A 9,769-nucleotide genomic window follows, 5' to 3' on the forward strand; every position below is an offset into this window, starting at 1 on the left:
TTGAAAAAGCTTAAGCACATTAAAAAGTATGAACCAATTGTCCGGCTTGTCATCAGGGTTGTGCATGATAAATACTTTGTGCTAAGAAGATGGAGCATGACAAGACTATATGATTTTGTAGGGATACCTTTCTTTAGCATTTTTATTTTGAAATGCATGATTGTTTGTTGGTATGCCTGAGTATTGATGTCTTTATATAAAATTATAAACTATTTCTTTGAATCATTCGGATCTAAATATTCATACCACAAAAGAGAAATTACATGATGAACATGATAGGTAGCATTCCACATGAAAAATTCCTTTTTTTTCATTTACCTACTCGAGGACGAGCAGGAGTTAAGCTTGGGGATGCTGATACGTCTCCAATGTATGTATAATTTTTTATTGTTCCATGCTAGTATAGTATCAATCTTGGATGTTTTATATGCAATTATATATCATTTTTTGGGACTAACCTATTTGCCTAGTGCCCAATGCCAGTTGTTGTTTTTTTGCTTGTTTTTGGCTTTTCAGGAAATCAGTACCAAACGGAGTCCAAACGCTATGAAACTTCTTGACGATTTTACTGGACCAGAAGGGAACCTAGAAGCATCGGGAGAAGACCTGAAGAGTCATGAGGGAGCAACAAGCCTGCCAGGCATGCCCTGGGGAGGAAGGGTGCGCCCCTGGGCTTGTGGGCCCCTTGTGGCACCCACTACTAGGAAAAGGGCTACTAATGGCGCACCGGTTTTGCCTACTAATGGCGCATCACTGGTGCGCCATTAGTATCACGCCACTAGTATTTTTTACTAATGGCGCACCACTGGTGCGCCATTAGTATCTGGTATACTAATGGCGCACCACTGGTGCGCCATTAGTATAGGCCACTGGTGCGCCATTAGTATAGGTTACTGGTGCGCCATTAGTATTTTTGAATTTTGAAGGCGGGAAAATAGTAGTGGCGCACCGTCTAACCCCCACCGTGCGCCATTGCTATTTTTGAATTTTGAATTTGGATCTGGATCGTGATTTTTTTGCCCATTTTTTGCTCGTTTTTTGGCACGATATTATTTCAAATTTTGTTCCTGTTTTTGGATCTTGTACGTTCTTTTGCCGGAGAGGAGGAGGAGGAGGTCACCGGAGAGGCGCTCGCCTACATCGCCGGAGAGGAGGAGGAGGAGTTTGCCGGAGAGGAGGAGGAGGAGGTCGCCGGAGAGGAGGAGGAGGAGGTCGCCGGAGAGGAGTTCACCGGAGCATCGGAGAGGAGGAAGGAGAAACCATGAGGAGATGGGAGGAGAGGAGGGAGGAGGAGCTCACCGGAGAGGAGGGAGGAGAAACCGTGAGGGGAGGGGAGGGGAGGAGAGGAGGGAGGAGGAGGTCGCCGGAGAGGAGGAGGGTAGTATGGTGGAGGAGAGAAGGGAAGATGGAGTGGAGGAGAGGAGGAGATGGAGTGGAGGAGAAAAATGAAGGAGGAGAGGACCACGCCCAGCCATATATATGGCATAGTAATGGCGCACCGTGGGCAGGTGCGCCATTACTAACTTTTTTTTTATTTTTTTGATTTATTTTGAATTTTGAAGGCGGGAAGATAGTAATGGTGCACCATGGGTAGGTGCGCCATTAGTAAGTTTGATTTTTTTTGAATTTTTTGCCTCTCCAGATCTTAAAAGCCCCGTATCTTTTTTTCTGTTAGGTTTTTGAGGATTTTGAAACTGTTTAACAGGGTTCCCCCAGTTAAATTCGGATGTAACTTTTCGAGTAGATGATTTTTCATATAAAAAACTTTTTCATCCGAGTTCGTACACAAAAGTTATGCCCATTTTACAAATTCTCGAGAGATTTTGTAAATAAAGTCGAAATTCATATTTGTAAATTTTCACAACAACTAGACCACATATCACATGGGAAACTTATTTTCTTTTATTTTTTTGACATTTCCATCATTTTTGTTTATTTTTTAAAAAACTGAAAAGGCGGTCCACGGGGGGGGGGGGGGGGGGGTGCATTCGGTGGAAGTGGTGGCCAAGTTACTAATGGCGCACCGTGGGGGTGGTGCGCCATTACTAGTTCAACTAGTAATGGCGCACCACTCCCACGGTGCGCCATTAGTAATGCGCCATTACTAGTTCAACTAGTAATGGCGCACCACTCCCACAGTGCGCCATTGGTAGTTTTGATGAAATTTAAAAAAATTTACTAATGGCACACCGTGGATGTGGCGCGCCATTAGTATTTGCACACTAATGGCGCACCAACACATGGTGCGCCATTAGTATATAGTAATGGCGCACCACATGTCTGGTGCGCCATTAGTGTCAATTCCATCTATAGCCCTTTTCCTAGTAGTGACCTCTTGACCTAATTCCACTACTGTAAATTCCCAAATATTCCCAATACATCAAGGAGCCACCGAAACATTTTTTTTCCGCCACCGCAAGCCTCTCTTCCTTCGAGATCCCATCTGGAGGCCTTCTCCAGTACTCTGCCGGAGGGGGAATAGATCACGGAGGGCTTCTACATCAACCTTGATGCCCTTCCGATGATGCGTGAGTAGTTTACCATAGACCTATGGGTCCATAGCTAGTAGTTAGATGACTGCTTCTCTCTCTTTGATCTTCAATACAATGTTCTCCTCGGTGTTCTTGGAGATCTATTTGATGTAATCTTCTTTTGCGGTGTGTTTGTTGGGATCCGATGAATTTTGTGTTTATGATCAGATTATTCATGAGAAATATTTTGAGTCTTTTCTAAAAAGATTTATGCATGATTGTTATAGCTTTGTATTCCCTCTGATCTATTCGTTTGGATTGGCCAACTAGATTGATTTATCCTGTAATGGAAGAGGTGTTTTGTGATGGGTTCGATCTTGCGGTGCTCAATCCCAGTGACAGAAAGGCACATGACACGTATTTGTATTGTTTCCATTAAGGATAAAAAGATAGGGTTTATTCATATTGATTGGGTTTACTTTGTCTACATCATGTCATCTTGCTTAAGGCGTTATTCTTCTTTTATTAGCTGAATACCCTAGATGCATGTTGGATAGCAGTCGATGGATGGAGTAATAGTAGTAGATGCAGGCAGGAGTCGGTCTACTTGTCTCCGACGTGATGCCTATATACATGATCATTGCATTGAATGTTGTCATAACTATGCACTTTTCTATCAATTGGCCAACAGTAGTTTGTTACCCATCGTATGCTTTTGTTCAAGAGAGAAGCCTCTAGTAAAAACTATGGCCCCGAGTCTACTTTTATCGTATATTAAATCCAAAAATACCTTGCTGCAATTTGTTTACCGTTATTTTATTTTGTGTTTTAATCTATCTATCACTACGAGGTTTGATCCTTGCAATCAAGCGCCGAGGGGATTGACAACCCCTGTGTTTGCATTGGGTGCAAGTATTTGCTTGCGTGTGTGTAGGTACTGCTAAAGAGGTTCTGCGTGGTTCTCCTACTAGATTGATAAGCTTGGTTCTTAACTAAGGGAGATACTTATCTCTACTGTACTGCTTCACCCTCTCCTCTGCGAGGAAACCCCAACGCAGCTCACAAGTAGCATATCCCTTCCGGGACTGAGGTACTTAGGCGGCATGGCCCGGGTGATCTTATGCATGGTAGCAAAGACTACGACCCACATCCTATCCTAATGTATGGCGGCGTGGGTCCTATGGACGTTCGTCCGCGAGGCACTGGGGCCCGACTGGGAGGCTCTGAACATCGCGGAGTTCCTCTAGATCAGGGCTAAACAACGTATGCGACATCGCCGCTTGTTCTGGCTTGTTTTTGCGGCAATGTCGTGGAATCTTTGGACGGCACATAATAAAATGGTGATTGAGTGGGTCTTTCCGAGGAAGGCGTCTTACTCCTTAAAATTCCTTGTTTTTCTACAACACTTGCAGCTGCTCTCGAGGCAACATGATCGCGATCGGCTTGGCCTCAAGATTGATGTGGTTCTGGCTACAGTGCGTCAACTATCGTCTTCGTAGGGCCCCTTGTCAGTGGCTAATGACCCACAAGTATAGGGGATATATCGTAGTCCTTTCGATAAGTAAGAGCGTCGAACCCAACGAGGAGAAAAAGGAAATGACAAGCGGTTTTCAGCAAGGTATTCTCTGCAAGCATTGAAATTATCGGTAATAGATAGTTGTGTGATAAGATAATTTGTGACGAGTAACAAGTAACAAAAGTAACTAAGGTGCAGCAAGGTGGCCCAATCCTTTTTGTAGCAAAGGACAAGCCTGGACGAACTCTTATATAAAGCAAAGCACTCCCGAAGACAGATGGAAATTACTGTCAAGCTAGTTTTCATCATGCTCATATGATTCACGTTCATTACTTTGATAATTTGATATGTGGGTGGACTGGTGCTTGGGTGTTGTCCTTCCTTGGACAAGCCTCCCACTTATGATAACCCCTGTCACAAGCATCCGCAACTACGAAAGAAGAATTAAGATAAATCTAACCATAGCATGAAACATATGGATCCAAGTCAGCCCCTTACAAAGCAACACATAAACTAGGGTTTAAGCTTCTGTCACTATAGCAAACCATCATCTACTTATTACTTCCCAATGCCTTCCCCTAGGCCCAAAAAATGGTGAAGTGTCATGTAGTCGACGTTCACATAGCACCACTAGAGGAGAGACAACATAAATCTCATCAAAATATCAAAGGAATACCAAGTTCACATGATTACTTATAACAAGACTTCTCCATGTCCTCAGGAACAAACGTAACTACTCACAAAGCATATTCATAAACAAAATTAGAGGAGTATTAATTATCATTAAGGATCTAAAAATATAATCTTCCACCGAATAAACCAACTAGCATCAACTACAAGGAGTAATCAACACTACTAGCAACCCATAGGTACCAATCTAAGGTTTTAAGACAAAGATCGGATACAAGAGATGAACTAGGGTTTGGGAGGAGATGGTGCTGGTGAAGATATTGATGGAGATTGACCCCCTCTCGATGAGAGGATTGTTGGTGATGACGATGGCTTTGATTTCCCCCTCTCAGAGGGAAGTTTCCCCGGCAGAATAGCTCTGCCGGAAGCCTAGATTGGTTCTGCCCAAGTTTTTGCCTCGAGACGGTGGTGCTTCGTCCTGAAAGCTTTCTTTTGATTTTTTTCAGGTCAAAACAGACCATATAGTAGAAGATGGGTATTGAGGGCCTGCCAAGTAGTCCACAAGGCATGGGGGCGCGCCCAGGGGGTAGGGCGCGCCCCCCACCCTTGTGGATGGCAAGTGGCCCCCCTCTGGTGCTTTTTTCGCCCAATATTTTTTATTAGTTCCAAAAAGACTCGCCGTGAAGTTTCAGGACTTTTGGAGTTGCGCAGAATAGGTCTATTTGCCCCTTTTCCAGCCCAGAATTCCAACTGCCGGCATTCTCCCTCTTCATGTAAACCTTGTAAAATAAGAGAGAAAAGGCATAAGTATTGTACCGAAATAGTTAATAACAGCCCATAATGCAATAAATATCGATATAAAAGCATGATGCAAAATGGACGTATCAACTCCCCCAAGCTTAGATCTCGCTTGTCCTCAAGCAAAAGCCGAAATCGAAAAATATGTCCACATGTTTAGAGACAGAGGTGTCGATAAAATAAAATAAGGACATGAGAGCATCATGATCATCTTTAGAACAGCAACATATATTGTCATATAATTTATTATGCTAAAGTAACAATTCGTTCACAAGGTAAAGTATGAATCAGAAACTTCATTGAAAACTAACAAACTATGATCTCAATCATTGAAGTAATTGCCATTTATCATAACATCGGAAAGATTCAATATAAGAGCTTTTCAGCAAGTCCACATACTCAACTATCATTTTGTCTTTTACAATTGCTAACACTCACACGATACTTAAGGGTTCAAAGTTTCAATCGGACACAGAGAAAGATAGGGGCTTATAGTTTCGCCTCCCAACCTTTTACCTCAAGGGTAATGTCAACAATAATAATTTATGATAACCTACATCCGAGTGGATATATATATATATATATATATCTGGATCTCTCCAACACATAGTGCTTGCCAAAAGAAAAAATGTAAAAAGGAAAGGTGATTATCACCATGACTCTTATATAAGAGTAGAAGATAAAAGTAAAAGATAGGCCCTTCGCAGAGGGAAGTAGAGGTTGTCATGCGCTTTTATGGTTGGGTGCACAAAATCTTAATGCAAAAGAACGTCACTTTATATTGCCGCTTGTGATAAAGAACTTTATTATGTAGATCGTGTGGTAGATATCCATGAGTTTTTTTTTGCAGAGATTCAAGAAAGATCTAGATCGTGATGGAGACATCCATGAGAATTTTTTCCTTTTGGGGAGAAAATGAAGAGAGATCTAGACCGTAATAATTTGGTGCCACTAGATTAACGGCTCCTAATTACTGATTAATGTGGGATTTTTTAGGGAGTGCCAAATTAGTATAGGTGTAGAGATTTTTTTTCCTTTTTGGTAGAAATTGAAGAGAGATCTAGACCGTAATAATTTGGTGCCTCCAGATTAACGGTTCCTAATTATTGATTAACATGGGAATTTTTAGGGAGTGCCACATCAGTATAGGTATAGATATAGATGTCAAAAAACAATGTGCTTTAAGACGGAGCCTTCTCGCATACCCGAACACCCTTCATTGAATAATGTCTATTTTTTGACATTCTTCGAATGACCCAACTTTTGCAAGGAGGTGGGCATGCCGATGGTAGGCATCCATGTCATGTTCAACTGATTTCTGACACCGTATGCAAGTTGCGAGATGTCCATCTCAGTTTATCGACCTTTTTTGATCGAGAAAACTTTAGAAAATGGAAAACATGTTCAAAACCTAAGCAACTTAGTATGGTGACTTGAATTCGACATACAAGGCCATGGCAAAAATAGAGCCATTCGACGGATGTCAGAATAAACATTCTCTTGAACGCATCCTTCTCTCCTACTTGGACACCCTACATTGAACACTCTTGAAATGACCCCAAACTTGGCCATCAAGTGGGCATGCCCGTGGTAAGCATCCATGCTAAGTTTGAACAAATTTTGACACCGCATGCAAGTTGCGAATGTCCGACCATTTATCAGCTTTTTTTGACCAAGAAAATTCTAGAAAATGAAAAAAAATCAGGGTCTTTTGCAAAAAAAATTCTAGAAAATACAACTTGCTCTCAAACGGAGCCTTCTTAAAAAATATATGAAAAATTCCAAAAACTTGTGTGTTCAAAAAACTTTTTGCTCTTTTTTTAAGTGTTCTATTTTGACATATGAGAAAATTAAAGACATGAACATTTTATTTGCAATTTCTGTAGAATTTTTAAAATGCGAATATTTGTATTTTTGAACAAAATTTGAAAGGTTTTTTTTGACTTTTTGAAAAACAAGCACGAGTGTTTTTTGAAAAATAAAAAAGGAACAAAAAAGAAAAAAAGAAACAAAAAACAAACATATAAAAAAACGGAAATAGCAAGAACCTGGTTCGATACAGTAGATCGGTCGCTGAGGGATTTGCAAAAACATCATGAATTTAGAAAACGTTCATGAGTTTCATTTTTTTATGGATTGGAATAAATGTTCACGAATTTGTTTAACTAAAAAATGTTCATGATTTTTTAAGAAAGTTGGTGCATTTGAAAAAAGTTGATGAATTTGAAAAAGGTTCACAAATTCCAAATTTGAAAAGTTTATGAATTTAAAAATGTTCAAGATCTTGAAAGATAGTTCAGAAATTTGATTTTTTATAAAAATCTATTTTTGAAAGGGATCACAAATTTAATGAAATTCATTAATTCAAAAAAAATTCACAAGTTTGTAAAAAGTTCACAAATGTGAAAATTAATATGAGTTAATTTTTAGAAGTATCATAAATTTGAAAAGTTTAAAAGTTTGGATAAATTTCATGAATTTAATGATTGTTCAAAAGTTAATTTTTTTGAAAGTTCATGAATTTGAGATTGTTCACTAGTTTTTTTTTGAAACTTCATGAATTTGAAGAAAGTTCAGAAGTTTGGAAAAAGTTTGCCTATTTCAAAAAATGCTTTGTGAATTTTTAAAAAGTTCAAAAATTCAAAATAATGTTCGTTAGATATAAAAATGAAAAGAAGGAAAAAGGAAAATGAGAGAGAAAAATGCGAGCAAATACCCTGCATGAAAAAACCAAAAGAGAAATCGCTCAAAATAACCTTGCAGAACTTTATCCAAAAATGTACACAACAAGAATAAAAAGAAGTAGAATTGCGCACAACTGGTTGTCTGCCCAGCTGGTAATTGCAGCCGGAAATAAACCTAGTGGTGTTAGGATCAAATGTCAAGTGGCATTATATAATTTGAAGCTTAAAAGGAAAAAATGTAAATGGGTCCAGCGGGCGGCCCACAATATATGTGAGAGTGGGTACGATTTAAGGTGGGTGGGGGGTTGTACAGTAGCCGGGTTCCTGTGCGGGATCTAATTAACGAGATCGAGTAGATTTGATCGGAACAAAAGATCAATTATATTTAATCAAAATGAATATCACTTAGACTTAATCGAAATTCAGGATACAAAAGAACAAAAGGAAGATATGGCCATCATGTGAAAACCTTATCCACAATATAACTTCTCATGGCATTGCTTGCTTTCCGAGGGTAGATCTGGAGGGATTTTGTGTGGAAACCTCTCTTTGTGGAAGGAGATATCAATTGCGATCATCGAAGCAAAAGAATAAGAAATTGAAGAACAGTGGATACAATAATCTTTTCAATGCTGGTTTAAGACGTAAAGATGAGGCACTAACTAGATATGTGCACATGATATCAATCATACACATATTATGTTGGTCATAATAATTAAAATTTTGATTGAGTCGCTAAAAAACTATTTTATTGAGAATGCATTCCAAGCGGGTGGATACAGGGAACGATAATATTAGTGCCCCAAACAACAACAAGCATCACTAGAGAGTCAAGAATAAGCGCAACAACATATTTTCATATCGCCTGGTCCTGTCCTGCAGTAGGCCCCGAGCCAACGGTTACCGTCATGTCTGCATAAATTTTGGCAGACATTTGTATTGCAGAATTGAATAGGCAAGCACTCTTCATGAAGATCAACTAAACATTGAGGAAATGCAATGGTATTAATTACAAATGTCTAGTAAGGTCTACTGTAGAGAAAATAAGGAATTCAGTAAGAAGAAAGAAATGATTAAAGGATGTTTGGAGATACGTACGTTCATAGCAATAGGTTGGTAAGATCAAAGTGGAAGACATGATCATAACAACAATCAAGAATGAACAACCCATGGCATGTGTGCGATTGCCCTTGATGACTGCCATGGCCAAGACTGAGGAGAAAACTACTTTAATTTTGCATAATAATCTTATGATTGTCGTGCTCAAGTTGTGATATATATAATGGCAAAAACAAATAATAGGTAATAATCAATTAAATCATGCATTTATGGATAGATTGGATTTTATTAATGTACAAATATCATATTTATTTATGTTCTTTATATTGGGAATATTTTTTTCATTTATGTCAAAATCAGCACCGTTCTAAGGTTTTTCCTTTTCCACCCCATTTCGGTGGTCCTTCTAGGTGCATTTATTCAGATACACAAGCAAATCGTGTAGATATCATATACTAATTTCCCTTTCCTTTTTATATGAAAATAAATTCATAGAAATGTTTAGTTAACTGAGCTTACCGAGTTTAATTATTCCATGATATTTTATCAAATCTCATAAACTTTTGAACAAATTGGCTGCAATGCAGATATGTTTGTGATGTGATCTATAT

At 39.1% G+C, this 9,769-nt stretch overlaps 1 long non-coding RNA gene across 1 annotated transcript; it reads right to left on the minus strand.

Moving 5' to 3' along the window:
* Window positions 1-8,788: 8,788 nt before the first annotated feature.
* LOC147956697 (uncharacterized) lies at window positions 8,789-9,490 on the minus strand. Its single transcript, XR_015612211.1, has 2 exons — window positions 9,198-9,490; window positions 8,789-9,078 (listed from the first exon to the last, which is right to left on the minus strand). It is a non-coding gene; the product is annotated as an uncharacterized LOC147956697 (long non-coding RNA).
* Between the last annotated feature and the right edge of the window lie 279 nt (window positions 9,491-9,769).

Source organism: Triticum urartu, chromosome 7A (assembly GCF_056163025.1).
Source record: "Triticum urartu cultivar PI428250 chromosome 7A, HENAU_Tu73, whole genome shotgun sequence".
Lineage (NCBI taxonomy): Eukaryota > Viridiplantae > Streptophyta > Magnoliopsida > Poales > Poaceae > Triticum > Triticum urartu.